Here is a 20,381-nt window from a genome sequence, read left to right as displayed (position 1 = left end):
TTTTTAAATATAGAGAATAAAATCAAAGAACGGGTAGTAAATTATCAAATAAACTTATGACAAGATCAGGATAATGCTTCTGGTTTTTCTTGGTGTAATGCATTTTTTATTTTTGATGCAAGAAGTACAAGAATGATTAATTCTTTTCAAATAAATTCCAGTATTCTTTACATATTGCAGTAGAGATTGGGGGTGAAAAGAGATGTTGCAATGACTCTTCTCTCCTATATTGTGTGGTCTTGGTGCTAAACAAACAGCTTTCAGGTCAACCAGAGGTTAGCTGCACGTTGACTGATCGGAGGGGCATTTGGGTAAACGTGAGAGGCAACGGGGCAGAACAGAGGGTCTTCTGGGGGGATATTTGGGTAGAAATGCTGCCTGAATGGGTTCCAGAGGAAAGGTTGGAACTAATACATTACTTTTTTTTTTTTAAATTGGTATTTAAAAAATATTTTAAAAGAAATCCATTATTCCATGTTTGAAAAAAAAATATAACCACCTTTCTTACTTTAAAAAAAACAACTTATTTGGCCCCTTGCAGCTGTGACTGCTAAGATTTCGCCAGCTGCTACTCAAACCATCAGCGGCCTCGATTCTCCTCGGTTACGAGTTGAAGAGGACATCTATACAAACTTCCTGTTGCAGTCGGAGGTGGTTTAAGTCTTGCCAACTGCTCACTCCATTTGTTTAACTGGGAGGAGAGCGTGTGAAGAGGCTGTGAAGTAGAAGCCATGACCTGCGGAAGGAGAGCAGTTAAAGGGGAGGGTCAGACTTCCTGATGCTGGGCTGCAGATTGGAAGCTTTAACTGTGAATGTGAACAAAATGCATGCATTTAAGCTGCTGCAATGTAATATTTCTGTTCTGTGGTTCATAATGAATCATGACACGCGTCTCAGCAGCGTTGTTTCACCGCAGCAACACATTTAGTTGGTTACAGTACGCGTTGGTTTCCTATCAGGATGGATTGTGTGAAGTTTATTCCCTTCTGATGAGAATCTACTCGATAAGAAAGACGAGCCTGGGTTTCCACCTGTGGAAAAATTTGGGACTGATTCTATTATTATAATTATTATTATTATTATTATGTACAGATGAGGGGAAAAAAGGGGGTCTGAAAAACTGATTCCAGTTTGTTGGTTTAGTCGATCATTTTGGGAGATTGGGTTATGTTTTCCCCAGAACTCCTCAGGTCGATATTACTTACTAAACTTCTTTCCAAAGCTGTTAAACTTCTTTTGCTCAAACAAATGGGTTTCCACCTTCATTTAAAGCTGCACTAAACAAGCTCCTCCACTGATTTGGTATCATTAATCCTCTCTTGTGTGTCTCTGTTCTAACTTCTAAACCTGTCCTCTCCTCCCTCCCATTGTTAGGGCTGTTCACTCAATTAAACCGTTTTTTTATCGGGGCTTTCGCTGCTCGTAAACATTTCCTCCCACAATGTGGCTCTTTCACGGCAAGTGTTTTTAGAACGAATGAGTATGGAGGCAATCGTCTGTTATTAATGCCCTTTGCATCCGAGGGCCTCCCTGAAATGAGATGGCTTGACTCAAAGGGGGTCGAGCTCTGAGTACTGAGACCCTCTAGATGGCCAGAAGTGCTCATCTGTTGCCTTATTATGAGTGCTTTTATAATTTTTTTTATTTTTTATGATAGGAATGGGTACAGGTAAGTGTTGGCATCCTTTCTGGAGAACCGTTGAACATAGGGAAATGGCTTTTCTCCGAGAGCTTTAATAAGTACTGCAGCAGGAAATTACTGCTGGAAAATGTACTTTTATGGGGGTTATGACTCTTTTCTATTTCACATCTATCATAATTCCCTTCTTTCATAGATGTTTCTCTTTAAGACAAGCGTGCTCTGACAAATCCGCAATATGTGTCGAGGACTGCAGCATTCTGGGTCCTGCTTTGGATTTTGGAAAATGTCGTGAACAAAAAAAAAAAGAGTGAATCTTAAAAACTAAATGAAATCCTAGTGATGCAGAAACAGACCGGGGACACATCCTAGTTCATGCATCCACGCCGACCTGTTGGATTATCTCCACCAGCTGTGATGGGGGGTGATCCAGACACTTGGGGGTGACGCTCTCGATGCTGAATGGGAGTAAATCCCTGCATCCAGGTTTGAGGATTTTGTGGACGGCCTTCAGCAGAACATCTACAGCTCCTGATATACTTTAGGTTTCGTAACGTTACATGAATAGGTACTGAGTGCTCGGTACAAAGTCTACTTTTTATGCCCAAACTATTTAGCTGAAGACGGCGTGCTCCAGAAATCAGGAGAAAATGTCCTTCACTATATCTAGGCCATCAATAACACGTCCGACTTTAGGAAGAGAACATTGAGTCACTCAGACTGTGTTGTGTGAACCCTCGGAAAGGATGTCAAATTTGAGTTTTTCATCCCCCGTGTTTCTTTTGGGAGTCTAATGTTTGGTTGTTTAAGCAAAATCCACGCCGATGGTTTGGTTTTTTGTGTGAATGGCATGTGACCCCCGCATCTATTTGTATTTTCTGCGGAAAGCACATTGTCATTTGATGTGTTGATGCGAGTGTGTGGGAACAAGCGGCGGTATTTGTTGTTCTTTCCTCGCCATGCTGTTGTTTTTAGCATATCTCTTCCCCCTTGATAACACACGACCCAGCTCCTGACTGGTTGGACCGTTGTTGTTTATGCGATCCCATGATAATGCCGTTATGCACAGGCTCACAGGAATATGCCGAGTTTCCTCAAGTCTTAAGAAATGCAGTGTCAGTCAGCTTTGGAATCACGTCTGGGGAAAAATTTGGATGAGGTGGAAGCGTTTTTTGTTTTTTTCCTTCAGTTCCAGAATCCCCAACATTGATCGAATGGAGCCGTACCACCAGAAATCTCTAGGGGGCAGTGTAACCATAAACTAAAGACATTTCTTCCAAAAAAAAAGGTAGTTTTTATAAGTGCGAAAAAATTTTTTGTCTCTAGGTGAGACGATCTGCCTGGTAGTCAATCTTCATTTTCTAATAACCCTATATTTCCTCCTCAGACTCGTTTTTAGCCCCAATCTTTGCCGACTCAAGTGACATCACTTGAGTCAATACGTGCAGATTTTTTGACAATTGTTGAGAAAAGCAGTGCTGAAAGAACTTCTGTTGGTTTGTTTCGCACCGCTTGGTGGAAAAGTCCCGCTTCCATTCTCCTGGTCGACCGGTCCCCAGTTGGAAAGACTCCAGAGGTAACAGGGTTTTACTGTCTAATTGAAAAGCTTGGTGCCCGTAATGTGTGTAAATTCAAAACAGATGTCCACATCATCTCTGCTTCCTTTTACCTGCCTTCATAAACCCACCCCTCCTGGTCCTGACCCGCTTGGAGACATGCTTTTAATTTCCCCGTGAGACCCTGCCTCTGTGGACAAACATTTCTTTCCTCCCCTGCAGGACGAGATTCATGCACTCGGAACAAAGTTCTGGCTCAATCGGGCATTGCTGGGTTCCCCTTTTCTCCCAGCCCTGCTGTGATATTCTGCAAAGATGGTTGTACTTGTCAGCTGCAATTTAATTTGTCTAATCATATTTCAGACTGCGATCTCAGAGACTTATCGAGTGTTTCGCCGTTATGGAGACGGTATCTGAACCGAACGTGGATGCAGGGCAAGGATGAGTACGTTCCAGAAACTGCTGCTGACGCATTCCCCCATGAATCCAGAAAAAACTGCTCGGTACTCCTGTAACTTAGCAACAGAGTCTTTTTCACAAACACCATCCCAACTTCTCTCATTGCCTCCCTGGGAACACCTGCGTGTTGTTCTTACCTCCAGCTATACGGACCGCCTGCACATCATTTTGTGCACCGGGTCAAACTGAGACGCACAACGTCTGTGGAGTGAATCATCGGCCCTCTGCACTTTGTTCCGTCTCCGTTCACACGCCGTGCAGGATTAGCGCAATGTGTGCCACATTTTTTTAGAAATCCAGAGCTATAAATACTAAAACATCCTTAAGTAGTCTGATCATCTTGACACGATGCAGTCTGCCCTCATCCCTTCTTTCAAACCAGACGTGGTTTGCGTCGAATCTGTGTGGGATATTATTACAAAGGAAGTAGCTGCAGAATTTGTCCTTGATTGATTCACATTCATGTAGCAGAAATGTGTCAGCGATCAAGTTCAATCTGGAAAGGAGGGTTTGAAATCTTTGTCGGTGATTATATAATTTTTTTTCCGGCATGCTTCGCCCGCTTGTTTGCGGGATTTTGAAATTATCCATCTTATTTTTTTGTGATTATATCCACAGACGGAATTAAAAAAAAATTGGCACTGCTCGAATGGAGTACTAGAATTTTGCAAAAACAAACTAACAGCTCGTGTGACATCCAAGGATGTCCTGAGATCTAGACCTGATGAGAGACGAGGGTTGTTTTTTTTTTAAGATCTTCACTGTTGCCTCCAAGCTAAAAATTTCAAATCCTTAATACGACAAACGTGAGCCACTAGATGAGGTCAGAGAGAACTTGCATACTTCTGGATGGTTTATTTTAAAAATCTGTGCAATTATTCAACCATAGGTTGTGTGCTAATGCTTTAGCTTAAAGGCTATGTGGTTAGAAGTCCCCCATCATCTTCAGCTGTTTATGAAAAAGACCTTTTTTGTCAAGTCCCAGAATTGTTTTCCCTTAAACTCTTCTGTTTTGGCGTGCGGCTCTACTTTGCATCTGTGCAGCAGTTTTATGCATATTGCTGATTTTTGTACAATCACTTCAGTCGTGTGAATGCTCATGTGCTCTGTCATGACTCCTCTGCTTCACGTGGTTGTGAGTCTCGACCCCGGTACCATCTTGAAATGATCTTATTTATGTAAAATGACAACAAGCGGTCAATTGTTTAGTTGGTTTGCAGAAAAACTAATTCTGCAACCGTAATGAATTCCAAAGTCTCACAGCGTCGCAAAAGAAATCTCTCAAAGCAAGAAAACCCAACCATAGGATCTACTGATATGTTTACTGATACGTTCCATGTGTCCACATCTGGAATAGTCTTTTTGAGTAAAGGGGCATATTACCCCACCTGAGTGGTGTGTTTGTAACGTGTTCCGAACAAACACTGACTGAACCTGAACTTCAGATTTTTAAAGTTCTTACCAGTAATTAATTTTCCTTTCGGCCATCTTATTTACATTGTGAGACCCTAAAACATTCTATTGGCCTCTGATGGGACATGCAGGAGGCTGTTGGCATGGCGACTCGTCCAGTCAGGTCACGGCAATCCCTGAAAGTTCAATCAGCTGGACGTCTGTTTGGGGTTTGAAGACATTTCAACTGTCATCCAGGAGACTCCTTCAGTTTTTCCTGACTGGTGGGGAACTTTGAATGCAGGGACGAACTGGAACCAAGGCGGTCACGGACTGCAACACCCCTGAATTCAAAATTTTACCCTAGCTTTGATCTATGGTCTTACTCACACTGGCATTCTCCCTCGTCTTTCTAATCCGGTTCCTGAGTGTACAAAAGTTGAAATTTGACCTTGACCTTGACCACATGAAGATCGCCCAACAAATCTCGACTTTTACGGCGTCCATAAAGTCTGTGCGCCGCCACAAATTAGTCGCTAGCAGCTCGCCGACTAAATCAGACGCTCTTTGGTTAAAGCTCCGTCTTGTTAACACTCCTCCTGGAACGGCTTTGACTATTCTTGACTCGTTCTGTGCCGAGTTGTGACAGGAACATCCACGTCCACCATGGCGGTGAAACGAACACTCCAGTAAATAGCGTTTTCTTGTCAAACAACTTGTTGCGTGTTTAAGAGAAAACATCCTCCTCTTGTGATCTCTGCATGTTGCTGTAATTGTGAGCAGATTCTTTGACGGTGAAATCTGAAACTGAAGCACAGTTTCAATATTGTTTTGTTCCACTGTGGCGAGCCGAGCAACACTCTGCTGTTGGGCTCCGTTGCTTAATTCCACTCATCTGACATTCATTAAATTTAATTTGTTTGTTTACTATGTAGGAATTCAGACTCATGGTGATATAATTGAAGGGGGAATTTCAAATAATTATGACACACACACATCTCTACTATGGAATAATTCGTCCGGCGATATGGTCGCACTGAGAGCTCCTATCGTAATGAGGTGATATTGCTGCCTAACCAGACCAGCCAGGGTGATGATTAATATTTCTGTTACTGCTATGAATTGATGTTATGGGGATAAATAAACAATGATGCTACCGATATTTATTATTCAGAGCAAAATCCGGTTCTTCCCATCCAGATTTGTGACGTTTGTTGTCGCTTTACTGTTGCCTCAGGATCCAGAGGCCCCATTAGCAGCGCTTAGCGGCACGTAGCTTGCGGTTGATGACGTACGCTAGAGTTATACCGTAAAACAAACTGACATGTTTTGAGATTGTTGCAGTGAATTGTCATGTTGGGGGGAAAAAAATGGCAGAATCTGAATATTTTACTATCCTAGTGATTGTCAGAAATAAAAACAGGGATGTTTTTTTAATACTTAAATGAAAAATACTTGACAGATACTTGATATAAAAACACAAGTGTTCTTGAAGTGAACTTCAAATCGACTCTGCAGCATCACGGCCCGGAGGACAGCCCGCTGCTGTCGACAGAATTGTGGTTTCTGAGTTCTTGGATTAGTGGATGTTTGCTTGTGGGTGTTTTTTAGGCGGCTGGAGCACGAGCGTCCTGTGAGGAGCAGGGTGATCACCACCCTTGAGTTTGTGTGGATGCAGATCCAGGGGGTGTAACATTGGATTATGTGAGGTTCATCAACAGTTTTCAGCTATGGGTGACTTTTGATTAGCGGACAGGAAAACAAATTGGATCGTAATTCACCAGCGGCGCCCTTTTTGCATTTTCCTTTTCCTGTTTTGTGGCTTTGTTCCACCTGATTGCCTGCTTAATCTTCTCCCTCTTGTGTGTGCAACTGAGTGCAAAACTATTAATGCCTTTGAGGACCTTGGAGACTGCCTGAAATTGTACAATTCATTACATTGTGACCAGAATAGTTTGCAGAAGAGATGTCAGGGAGGCGGTGAGACGGAGCTGGGAGGAGGGAAGACTTTTCGTCCCATCTTGTTGTCCCAGCCGGAATGGAGCAACAGTTGTTTGTTTGTTTTAGACATCATAAGACAAGAGATACCGATCATTGTCCTCCCTGGTATGTGTTGAAAATGTTTGAATGATGAAGTAATTTCAAACCTGCAGCTTTTAGATTATAAACTTCTTGCTTCCAGGAGAGCTGGAATCTGTCATTTCCTGCCTCACCTGTGGACAGCTGGGAAAGGAAGAGTCTGATTTTTATAACCCTCTTGTCTGAAGACACTTCCGGCATCAGTTTTGAGTCGATTCTGAAAGGCATGAATCAATTCAGATGGTAGCAAAATCTTTGATGTGCCTCGGGTCTGGATTCCTATCAAACTCGGACAACATCGCAATTTTGGACAAAACGATTTTCCAGGAAGTTCTACTGCTAACTGTTTTTTTTTTTTTTTAAACTGTCAGCAAAGACTTGTAAAATAAAATGTTCAGGAAACATGCACACTCCTTCTTGATAACAAGCCCATAAACTGCTAAACATCGAAGCTAACCTTCGTAAGAGCGAAGCCTGTTCCACAGGAACCATGTTGTACGTGGGGGACGGGGGACATTTTTTTTCTCATTGGAGTCCAAAGCTATCCGGCAGCTTTCGGAGAGTTTTGGTTTGTTTTCTATAACCTGACACGGACATTCCGAACTGCATGGGGCATGAATCATTCTCCGTTTTAATGGGCTTTTATCGAGTTATTTGTTTTCATCCCAACCTTCCTAACAGCTACAGCAGGTTTGTTTTTCCACTCGGTAATGGCAGAGGCCTCGTATTAAACGGCCCAGACAGACCATTATCATATCCACGAGTGTCTGGTGAGAGCGTTTTAAAAGGTAAAGTGTTGCTGCTCTGAGCTTCCCTGCTTCATGTGTTCTGCTGTTGTTTGGTTGTGCAGCCTCTTGCATGCACCGCCTAAAAATAGCCTCTCCTCGGCCTCTCCTCAGCCTGGTCATGTGTCGGGCCTCGGAGCGTCCCTTCCAGGTCCAGGTTATTGACACGGGAGTCGCTTCATTGTCTGTGGTTAGCAGAGCTCCACCGGGCCTTTTGACGGGCTCTTTCCACAGTGGAAATGCATTCTCCTTATCGAGGTGTCGACAAATGGATCACGCTTGCAAATTCACCAAACATTCATTCAGTTCCAGAAGTGTTAAAAACCCCTTAATTCTAGTTTTCTGGAGTTGAGTGGTTTCAGGTGTGTGTGTGAATTCTATACTTGTCTATTTTTGTGTTCGACTTTTATTCGCTCTGCAAAAAAAAAAAAAGTTTCTTTCTGGAAATGATTGGAGTTGTGTTTCCAGGGAAACGCATTGATCTTCTCTGGCTTCACCAAACCCCATACATTTAAGATCTGATGTCCAGTCGCACCTTTTGGATATTTTGAACTCGGATTTCCATGGAAACAGGATTTTTTTTTTTAATGTGAGCCTAGAAGTTGGTCACCCACCTATATTTATCGTATCTGTCTATCTCTGTCTCTCTGACCCTTTATATATTTGACATGTTATTTTTGTTTACTCTCGCTCTAAAACCGCATCCATAACAGAAATCAAGAAGACAGGCGTGAAACCATAAATTAAATTTCATATTAATGCTTGTGCTGCTTCGCTGCCTCCTCTTCCTCCATCGCTGTGGCCTTGGGGAGCCTCAGACTTGGTTGTCAAGTACGAGTGTAATAATACGCTCTTTATTCTGATGTTTATCACAACACGAGAAACACTTATGGCCAACATGTGTGTAAAATTTAATGTGCTGTTGATGTGCTCATGGTAGAACACACACACACGTACACACACACACAGGCTTGGTTTGATGGCTGACAGCCTCGGAGCGCCTTTGTTTATTCGCTACTGCTGATGGCTCTCAGAAGCCTGATCGTCATTCCCAGCCCCATGTGGCTCCTGTATCGCAGGATCATAATCAGACCTCGTTTAAAAATGAGCCGCTGATTTTAATGAGAAATGTGTCCTGCAAAACGGATCCTATCAGAACGCCGGTATCTGAAACCGTCCGATTTGATCAGAAGGCCACAAACGATGGTGTGAGTTCCTGTCGTCAGTGGGGAAGAGTCCAGGACGGTGAGCGGAGGAACCGTTCCTCTGAGCTTCATAAAAACACAACGTATGCCGACTCCCCTCTGAGGGCGCTGCTCCAGGCCGTCCATCATCCCCTAGTCTAGGATAGATTATTCTCCCTTTCCTGCCTGCTTGGTTTGCCTCTTCTAAATTACATTTTTACCAATACTTTAAATCATTTTTATCCTGAACAAATACGTTTTTTTATATATAGTTGATGTGTCTCTTGAGCTCTTTGCTAACGCAGCTTAACTTCCTGGTTGGTTGTAAACCATCAGTGTAATTATCTTTAAACACCAAGTCATAGGTTGAACATTTGCTGCTCCCGACTCCAAAAACAGGTTATTATTCTGATCGTTTTGACATCGCTGCCAGCATCACACAACATCCATCATGCTCACCCCTTGATTTGATTTTTATTGTCTTTCTAAAATTTGCCTGAAACGTGGTTTTAAAAAATGTTTTTCTTATAATTGACTGGTTTTCTGCGTTGCTTGTTGTTGACTTGTTGCCGTGCAACCCAATGTTTTCCGAGAGGATTGTGTCCTTTTCTGAGAAGAAACTCAAGACGAGTTCTGTTCCTCATACAGTAAATACATCAACAGTTCCATGTAGATAAACAATACTCCTTATTTCTGTTCAGAGAATATCTGTTATGGGAATGTCCCCTTGATAAATTCAGACCAGATGCGGACATGTTTTACTTCACATTTCTGTTGCTACATAGATTTTACACTGATGTAATATAAATTTTAATGGCTTATGGATTTAATTGAAAGCTCATATTTATATTATAAACCTCTTTCTAACAAGATATTTGTAACTAGTGACATAGTCTGAGATTGAAAACTAGATACTTCAGAGTTTATTAGGTCATACATCATTTATTCAAAGATCATTATGAAGTATTTATATGATTTTTACATGTTAATTATGAATGGAACGCCCAAACTCTCACTTCAAGGTAAAAGCAAGCAAGGAAGCTAAAAAATCATTTCCACAGAAATATAAAATAAATATTCAAATAGCCAGTATGTAAACGGTCAATAAGTATACCAACCCAGATGCAGTAAAGCGTGTTGGTGGTCGGTCAGGACAGAAAGTAGGGTACCTTCGTGTTTTCAGGTTATTAATCCCTTTAATGGCCACATGAGTAAGGTTACGATGACAATACTGTAGATGTATATGAGAACTCCTTTGTGACTGCTGTGATTTATGGGTAATTTTGCTTCTCAGCTGTGGGTAAAGTGATTTGGGAGTCATGCCAAGTACAGTTAACTTTGCAGGAGGAACATGGCGTTAATGTGTAAATGCTGCTGTGTGTATGGTAGCAGAAGGATGAAGTCCACAGATCTTTTAGCCCGTGGAACCGAGACTAGTGGACTACCGGACCCACCAAGAAAACCTACTAACCTTTACATGGAGATTTTTATGCTAAAATTAGCCAAAGTTAATGAATGATTTAATTCAATCAAATAAAGACATTGAATTTTGTTTTCCTACATGCTACCACATCCATTTTTATTAGGCGGATGCATTGGAGATGGCGTCCTTTCCCATCTCCAAGGCTTAGCCTCGTAATCAATGAATCAAGGGCGGCTCATGAAAGAGATGGCCAGTTGCTGCATTTGTTATTGTCTGTGGAAAGAATAGAAGGGAAGATCCCAGGTTAAACCTCATGAATTCAGCTCATGGGTAAAACCATCCATCCATGATATCCAAGGAAACGGTTGGTTCCTCTTACTGGATTTACTGTCTACTCAAATATAACCAGACCATCCCTTTGGATTGTGGTACATCCTTGCAAATGGGATGTTACATCATCCAGACCTTCAGTCATCAGTGAGATGCTTGATTAATTCATTTTTAGAAAGAAATTGACATAGAATTTCAATCAAGCTTTAGGATGCATCCGTACTGAAACTGCTCTTACTCCAATAATCAGCGATCACAGACTCGATCATGATGAGGGGAAGGTCTCAGTTCTGGTCCTTTAAGATCCAAGTGCAACGCTTTACATGATTGACCCTGATATTTTAATCATCTTGAAAAGTTGCTCAATCTTGGTTGCATAAGGGGAGAAAGTTTTGATCTGTTCTGCAGATCATGTGTCTGAGAAATAAGACGTCTGATTGTTGTGGGGTTATTTAAGAGTGCCGCCTCAGTCCATTAACTGTTCTGAACGTACCCGCTGCCGCTTGGCGACGTCATTCAAAAGCACGCCGAATGTTTCCATAGCTACTGTATGAGAATGAGTCTCTGCTGAACCTAGTGATGCTTAGCTTGCTTTAATTCCAATTATCCCCTTTTCAGGTTGGGATTTATCTTCTGTTTCGCTCTTTTCAGGCATTTTTTTTAACACTTTTTTTTTTTTTTTGCATGTAATTTGAGGTTTTTGTTTAAAATAACGTTTTTATTTTTAGTCTGTCTTATGGTGATTGCATGGTGTTCAGTACTCACGTTAATGGTCAGACTGGTGACCATTTATGGCTCGTCTGAGTCATAAAGTTATAAATACCATATGTTAAAGCGTCACCAATCGATGCGGGGTTATGCTTCAGGTAAAAGGGGTTGCTTGGTGAAAACCAGAGACTCATGGACCCGAGGCTTGTATTCACATCAGTGCACAGTGAACCAAAAATAGATCCCTTAAAGCAAAATTAATAGATTTTGATCTTTTGAGGCCAGCAGCACATTCTGTAAAAGGTAAAAAAAAAAAAAAATGCCTGCATGAAACATTCTAATTCCTGTAAATATACAGTTATCCACACAATTATTACTCATCAAATGTAATATCCAATGCTTCTTTTTTTAAAATTTTTAAAATCTAGTTTCATATGTACAGACAGTATCCAGGTGTGATGGAAGTGTTTGGTGTGTGCATGAGCTTTTTCCTGTATTTGAAACTTGGGATAAGAAAAGCATTTTTCTGTAATGAGGCCCCTGGTCGGGATTGAAATGTGTATGCAGCACGAACAGTGTGCTTGAAGGCACGGTAACACGGCGTGCCTTACAGGCTGCCTTTGTCAAGGTGGCACGAAGAGTCCATTGAGCCCATTATGCCCCATTATGCTAATTGTGGATAGTAGTTCTATTATCATCAGTAATGAATGCAAATGTACTGTCCTGCCGTCGAGCGCTGATGGATGGAGAGGCTGAGGATCTGGTGTTTTTCTGTGACTCACACTCATATTTTCAGATGACTCACCAATAGTGTGAGACGTGTCCCTCGATACGACTTTTTATGGAATAGCATCACACGGCCTATTTACGGATCCACGCTGAAGTATATTCATTATTTTTACTTTTTTTTTTTTTTACGTCTAGATGTTTAGTTTCTTCAGAGCTTCTCAGTTTTCTAAAAGACCAATGGCTCTTTTAAATTTGGTTTCTTTGGCATCGGACCTCAACCAGGGCAAACTCTGGTTCCTCCATAGTTTGATAGAGCCGCTATTGTGAGGGGGACATGAAAGCCGGCTGCCCTGGAGGGAGACTGCATGACGGAGGCTGGATGTGGGGCAGCATGACCGTCGCCAATTACCCCCTCCTGCATGGGGGAGTGGAACCATTTGTTGCACAAATGTCCCATATGGAGCGCATTTAACAGGCGCACCAACTCAGACCAATTGAGAAGAGCTTGAGGATTCATGTAATGGTTATTATTGGTCGTGATTATTTGAATATCATGAAATGGGAATTGAAAAGCCAGAACATCTGCAAATACGAGTCAAGAGATATTCAACTTTCAATGAGGCGAAGCTGCAAAGTCTCACATTATGCAACCTGGATTAATCAATCAGATTATCCACACATGGTTTTGAGTATTATAAAAATACATTTTTGATTAGCGTCTTTTAGTTTTCAGATGCATAGATTCTTCAGCCATCTGCAGCATTCATATGCTAATAGATTCCATGTATTATATGTTCTCACTGTGGGGAACAATGTTTTATTTAATGCATTTACACGGTGGATACCCGATTTAAGCGCTCTACTGAACTGGAGTGCGCTAAAAGCATCCTGATGTTGTACAAACGGTTGTCTGACTTTTTCTGCACATCTGTTTATTATTTTTATTTTTAGAAAGGGCCGCTTGGATTCAGCTAAAAATTGCTTTGAAATTACAGATGGTTCATATCGTGCAGGAAGAGCCAATCTTTCAGCTCGGGGTTATCATTATTCTGTGGCTGGTTGTTGAGGAAAAGCCTTCGTTCTAAGATCCCTCTCCTGTGATTCTTCCCACATGTATTATGACTGTGAGGCAGAGCAGTAGCAGGGTGTGATAAGACTCATAGTCTCCCCAACCGGCCTTATATGGATGGAACCTTGACTGCTTTGTAGACTGAGCAGGATACAACGACTCACAAGCCACAGGTCAGGGATTAGTTCATTGTCATTCTCAAGGAGCTTCCCTGATCTGTTTCTGCTTGTCATGAACTTATCTTCAAGGAATATCCAAAGAATGAAGCTCAAAAGCAGTAGGAATATGGATTTCATGGGGTTTCATTAGCACTGTGATTTGAATTAATGCTGCCGTGTCTCAGAATTATAGACGCTCCATTCAAAGGTGTTCCAAGATAAGAATTTATATTAATCTCATTTATTAAATTGCTAATTTTTTCATTTGTAGTTGTATAAATGTAGTATAGATGGTAATCTTGCTATACTTTATCATGTGTCTTTAACTACTTGACAGATGGAGATGAAACTCGGTAGGAGTGTTGACTGTACGACTCAAAAGAACCTTTTTAAAATTGGATAGGGTTAGGAGGAAATTGGGAGATTTTACATTCATTTTGTACTTTATAGGATCAGGCTTTTGGGCCCTTTTTTTTTTTAACATGCGCCATAAATGGACCTGTTTGATTTTGGCATAGATCTAGATAAAGACAGGGAAACATTTTTTCTTTCTAATACAGAGTCCTTTGTTCATTTTGATGACATGTATTGAATATACGTAGATCAGGGTTTGTTTTACTTAAAATGGATGGGTGGACCTTGGAGGAGGTAACGCCTCTGCTGAAGACCTTTCTTTACTCTTAGATGTGCCTCTGATGGACCTTTCTTTGTCTGGTGCCTTTGGATAGTCATTCCATTCAGATGATGGGACTATAAAATAATTGAAGTCGCTCTTGTTTGCCACTTAATGGGTTTATTGTTGAAAGTTTCTTTGTGCGAAATATCAATTTGTGGCAAAGACCTTGTATATGGTATCTACATACCAAATAACCCATTTATGAATGCTTCTTATTGTTGCATTAAGAGCATCTGCTTCATATACTGGATATTCTAGTCACTATTGCTATAAGTAGGTACGTAGGTCTTATGATAAAGAAGTATCGTATTGTTCACTTTTTGTACTCATCGCAATCTGAAAGGTAATAGAAACAGATCTGGTTCTGTTTTACTTTTGAGCAGAAGTGTAAGAAGATTTTAATATTCCAGTAAAGAACAAGTGCCTCAAAATTGTACTCAAGTTAGTCTCCATGAATTAGTCGTGAGGTTTTTGGTTTGCTGCTGCCAAATTTCCACTGAGCAAAACCGGCCAGTCAGGGCTTGTAAATATGTGGAGAGAAGTGTGATTTTTGGAGAAAGAAAATATGTTTTAGGAAGTCTTCGCAAAGTATAATTTAGCGGATTTGCTGTAAGAGCAGTCCACGAGCTGTTAAACTACCCAACCATCCACGTGTGTGTGATGTGTTTTATGAGAAAATGAAGCAATTATTTCTACTAATAGTCATGAACGCCTCCTTTTTGTCGCCCAACCATCCATCCAGGGATCATACTTTGTACAACAACTGAATGTTGTTGCCACAAAGAAGCCCCAACTGTGTTTCATGTTGCTAATAGCTGCAAGGCACCGCTTCCATTCTTGCCTCAACAGAAGCACCTTTGTTAGTTAGCGGTTTTGTGCGAGTGTCTGAACGGGCTTATAGGGATACATCTGTAATGTGTGGACGTGCTCCTCACGCGGTTATAGAATTGTATGCTTGTCTTGTTTGTGAAAGTTTGAAATGTACAACAATCATGAATGCGACACAAAGAAAGCCTCCTGGGTGTAGAAGTTCCCGGGTATCAGATGTTTTTGGAGCAGAAAACCTGCTGACCAGAGAGACCTCATTCACATAGAGTCGACAGAATGATCATGACTCAGGGATTCTAGATGCAAAGTCTTTTCTAGACTTTCATTTCTAAGAGGAACAATTGGTTAATCTCTGAGTAATGGCTGTGAAGAAACATGTACACATTTTAATATTTAGCTGTTCCTTCTCCTGTGATTTCTCTTGGAATGCATTTATTTGGTGCAGGCTCCATTTTTAAACCCATTGGGGACTTCACATTTCTGAATATGGAACCATTGATGACATTGACCTGTATTAATTTGTTTGATAACTTTTAAACAACTTTGAAGTGATGTTAGGCACGGAAAGGTCACCGTGGAGACTGTCGACCCTAGAGACCGATTCCTGGACTACACTTCAGAGATGTGGTGTTACTCAAATGTAGAGATATGGTATGTTGTAAAGGAATGTTGACATGACCAAACAACAGTCCGAAGGGTCTTGGCAGGCTCAGCGTCGCGGTTGGCATCGTTTGAAAGGTGTTACGGTGTTAACTGTCACTGAGCAGGCCAGTGGTAACTTGGTCCAGCAGCCTCTGAGGGCCTCCAGTCCCTTTTTGGCCTCGTGTTGTGGAAATCACAGCATGGGTGTGTTTGATCACTCAGACAGAACTGTCATGGCTGCTGGCTCCCAGACACCCAAACATAACAGACCGGCAGACACAGAACATCACAAGGGCCGCGTGGATAAAACTGTGGAAACAAGTGGAGGCAGTGCAGAGGAGCATGGGACATCTAACTGACAGGCTTACATATCCCTGAGTTAAAGCCCCTGCTGGACGTCTATTAGTGGAGAACTAAACAAACGGTGGAGGTGGAGTTTTATTTAGCAGCACTTTCTTCTCTTGCTCAAATTGGATCCCTGAATCCACAAGTTTCCTGCAGTAAGTAACCCTTATTTGGTCGGTGGATTTCTCCACTCCTTCGCTGAAGATAAAATCATTTTTAATTCTGGAAGCTAAAAAATAAAAATCCACCATCATGTCCATTCCTCTTCAATGGATCAGTTGGTTACACTCTTATAAATAAATTTTTTAAAAAGGATGTGGGGAATAAAGGAACAAAAAGGGCCTGTTTGGATTTCAAGTGAAATTCAATTTTTGAATTTAGCCAAATACAAGCAAGACACAAGTCTGAGCTGTTTTGACTGTGAACTTGAGAACAAGATGAACTTTTCCATGTGTTGTATTAATTGATGAGCTTTGCCATTTTTCTCCTCTGTTCCTCAATTAAATCGTTCGTTCACTTGTAGAACAGCGAGATATAATCGTTAAATCTTACAGCAACAATGCCAACATCCGCGGAGATCTGGGCGATGGAAGGAGTAGTTCCTGCGAACAGCTTTAGCCCTGCACTTCTGCATAAATATGACTGACAACGTCTATTCAGCCGACGGCCAGGCAGCTGTGAATAAGCCAGTTATTGTGGAACATGAATGAAACAGCTGATCCCAATCAGCTGATGTGAGGACGACTCTCATGCTCCTCCGAGGCCGATGCTGTGTTTTCTCAGCGTCGGCTCCATAATGGCAAACGTGGTCATGAATGATGAGTCTTGTAGAAAGTCAGTCCGGCAAGTAATTTAAACACACGGGTCTCATAAAAGAATGATACAAAGGCACCGAGATGGACCGAGAGTCGGAACAATGGTGTCAGGACATGAAAGAAGCAAGTAGATGTCACCATAATTAATGAGTAGCCTGCACGAGACCCCTCTAAAGAGCACCTTTCTTCAATTTCGTTTCAATTGTTTAAGTCCGACATTATCATAATACCCTTTATTGCACGGCATGCCTGTGCCACAGCTGCTTTCATGTGATCTAAACAAGTTAAATTTTGATAATACCTTTGCTCATTTTTGCTCTATAACAGGCGCCATTAGTCACACTTGAGGAACCCAATATCCTCTACTTTTGGCAATGAATGTAGCCTGAACAGTGCTGATTTGCACATATACCGAGGCTGAGCATTAACATTTATCCCCTGCTGGGTCAGACATGGTATGCTTGGTATGTTGGAGGCTAGGTTCTTTCTTTCACACTAAGCTTTTTCTCTCTCTCTCAAACACACACACACACACACACACACACTCACTTTTTTACCTCCCACATGAGACATTTATTTTCCCAAAACATAAAATTATTGGATCGTGCTGTTGTCACTACTTCTAGGATGTTGATGGATTTCCTCAAGTGATGCTAGACCGCCCAGATCATGTGGGACACATGCGTGTTGTCAGAGTTGGATGTCATTTAACATGTTAAGTGTAACATAACTTGTGTTGCCCAGGTTAATTCTTTTACATTGCTTTTTAAAAAAAAAAACGAAAGTTAGCCTCTAGTTCCACGACTAATTGTCTCATTTGTCTGAAAGTCTCTTTTCTCTGAAGAAATGAATCTTGCCTTTTTCAGGTTATACTGTTTGGGATTGCCTGTTATTTTGTGGAGTAGATTAAACGGGTCAAGATAAGTCAGCTGGCATTAAAACATGTTAGGATTCCTACCTTTAGTACTCCCGAGATAAAAAGCCTGATATCCATCTCATTGGGGTTACCTTCACAGTGGAGGCAGGTTCGACCCACATTTAAGGTTTTTGGCAATGAAACAAGGTTATAAAGGAATATAGGAACCCACTCCTGCATGTCATCAACTTCGTCTTTTTAAAAACAAGGGTTTAGTATTTTTAAAAACACTCAAAGCACACCCTCATGCTGTCTCCTACTCTCCCACCCCCTGAGACTACCATGGCAACCTCAAGTCTAGTTTATTTGTTGGTCTGTAATTATCTCTGCTTAGGAGGTTGTGTTATGTTTGTCAGTTATGTAGGAGAATATCTCAAATAGTTCTCTGTGAATGGGATAATTTTGGGTAGAGGTGCAGATAATTTGATTTTGAGTTGGATCTAAACCTGATCTAACTCTCCAAGTGCCCTTCAAGTCGTTTTCTACCTGAGACCTACTTTATATAAACGAAAAGCATCTACTGTATTTTGTAGCACATGATTTAATGTTCAGTCACTTACACGTGGATGTCTCTACCTGGTTTCGCTCTACTCCTTAAATGTAGGCCTCATAGTGGTGCTACAGGACAGGTGAAGGGATCCCCAAGTTATTGGGATGTCCTCTGGGAACTCTACGAAAGTTGATACCAAGACTTTTCACCTGAAACCAGAAGGAACCTCCAACCAATACCGGTCAATGGATCGAAAAAATAAGTAAAAGGTGATTTTTAACCAATTTTTTTTTTAATATGCAGAAAAATACAAGACTGCTGATGATATCAGGATCTCAAAATGAGCTGCTCAGTTCAACGCTCATGTAGTTTGAATGAATAACCGTTGTCTCCTCTGCAGATGAAGAATCTCCAGTATCTGTCTCTACATTTCCGTGTTCATATTACAAAGATATACATCCAATAACTCCTGAAAGATGATGTAAATTAAATAAGAAAAACACTGTGCAGTCAGTTAGTCCGCAACATTATTTCCTCCGTCCTCATTGGTCCCCGATCACCTGACTGGGTGGCTTGCTGAGTTCTGAGAGTCTTTATTGATTGGGTTTTACCTCCAGTAGTGATTAATTCTTCTGATTATCTGAGGCAGCAGTAAGAAGCAGCAGAGACAAATATTTACAGTGTAAGCCACGGCCTCACCTCTGTCTTCCTTTTCTTTGTCTTCTGCTGCTTCTGCATTCAGTTTTCTTCACCATCTCCCAATTTTTCATATCCTTCATATACTCTTTGGTCTCCTACTTCATCATCCCATTCTTTTTCCTGTATTTCATTGACTTTTTTTTTCTTCCATTCTTGTTTGTGGATGGATTTAAATAGAGAAGGTACAGCATGCTACTTATATAGCTTTAAAGATAGCGGTTTCTGTTGTCTTTTAAAAGTTGGACAAAGCTCCACTAGCTGTTTTTTCCTGCTTCCTGCCTGCACGGTAAACTAATTGACCCGTCTGCAGAACAATCACTATCTGATAATTTGAAGCTGTTAAGGGTTAGGGTTAAAGTTTCTTCAGGTTTTTACTTTTGTGGTCTAAACTGGTTTTGCTGCAGAGGGTAAAAATATTGCTATGGCTTCTCTTATCAACTATGCGGAGGTGTATCCATCCAACACAATGAATTCATGCTGAGAATCACTCCAGGACAAGTCGTCCCGGGAGACGCAGCAGTGTTTCTCATGGCATTTCATCATTCGGGCAGACCTGGGGACGCCTTCTCTGTCCATGTCTTTTCTCTCTGTAAGCTCCGGGCTTCTCCGGTAACATGGAGAGTGTGTTTCAGGATATTTGTAACTTTGTTTTAGAGCATTTCATAAGGCCATGTTGGTTCTAAGGCCTTAAGTGAGGACTGAAGTGAGCGAGCTGGAAGCCCTGTGAGTAAATCTGTGCCAGCAGATAGAATTCCAACAAGTTATTTCTTCCTTTTGTCAAGGTGGATAGCAGCTCACTGGATGCACAGACCGACCTGGCTTTAAAAAGAAAAGAACAAAAAAAAAACCCCCATTTATTTCCAGAGAGAATTTAGAAAATTGGATGAAAATAGGTTTGAGTGCTGTGTGTTGACATCAAACAGTCTCTCCTGTATGGCCTGTGTTGAAATGTGGCGTCTATATTTGGAAGAATCTCTAGTTAGTCGGTGTCCCTCTCTATCTCTTCTCTTTTGATGCATGACATGAAAAATTAAACATACTTTTTCTTCTGTTTGTCGCTGGGCTTGTCTTTATTCTTCAAAGGCATGACTCATAGAATATGACCTTTTAGTTCCCAGGAGTTCAGCGTCTCCTGTGAGGCATCACGGCCGCTTGAAAGCTTTCGCTGCTTTAGAATTATTCCTTGTCGATGCAAAACGGTGTTAAATCATACTTAACATTTTATTTATGAATGAAAAAGTTGTTTTTACAATGCAGATAAAAGCGAGTTGGACCCCCCACGGCCCAGTAGCTGCAGTGATTTTACCCTATCAAGATGATCTTGCATGGCATTTTGTCCACATAGTAACGCAATAAGGTAATTGTGATTTTTTTTCTCTTCTTTTTTTAAAACACCACTTTTACCATTTTTGCATTATCGCAGAAAACGCTGCTCTCGTTTGCGTTCTCTTTACGGTTC

The 20,381-nt window shown here is 41.3% G+C and overlaps 1 protein-coding gene across 2 annotated transcripts in view; it reads left to right on the top strand.

Moving 5' to 3' along the window:
* The window catches only part of adcy5 (adenylate cyclase 5), a 48,644-nt gene that overhangs the window by 2,382 nt on the left and 25,881 nt on the right, over positions 1–20,381 (top strand). The window lies entirely within an intron of this gene.

The sequence above is a fragment of the Antennarius striatus genome, chromosome 12, assembly GCF_040054535.1.
Source record: "Antennarius striatus isolate MH-2024 chromosome 12, ASM4005453v1, whole genome shotgun sequence".
Lineage (NCBI taxonomy): Eukaryota > Metazoa > Chordata > Actinopteri > Lophiiformes > Antennariidae > Antennarius > Antennarius striatus.
The sequence above is the reverse complement of the archived record's forward strand: the minus strand, read 5'-3'. Positions and strand labels throughout refer to the sequence as shown.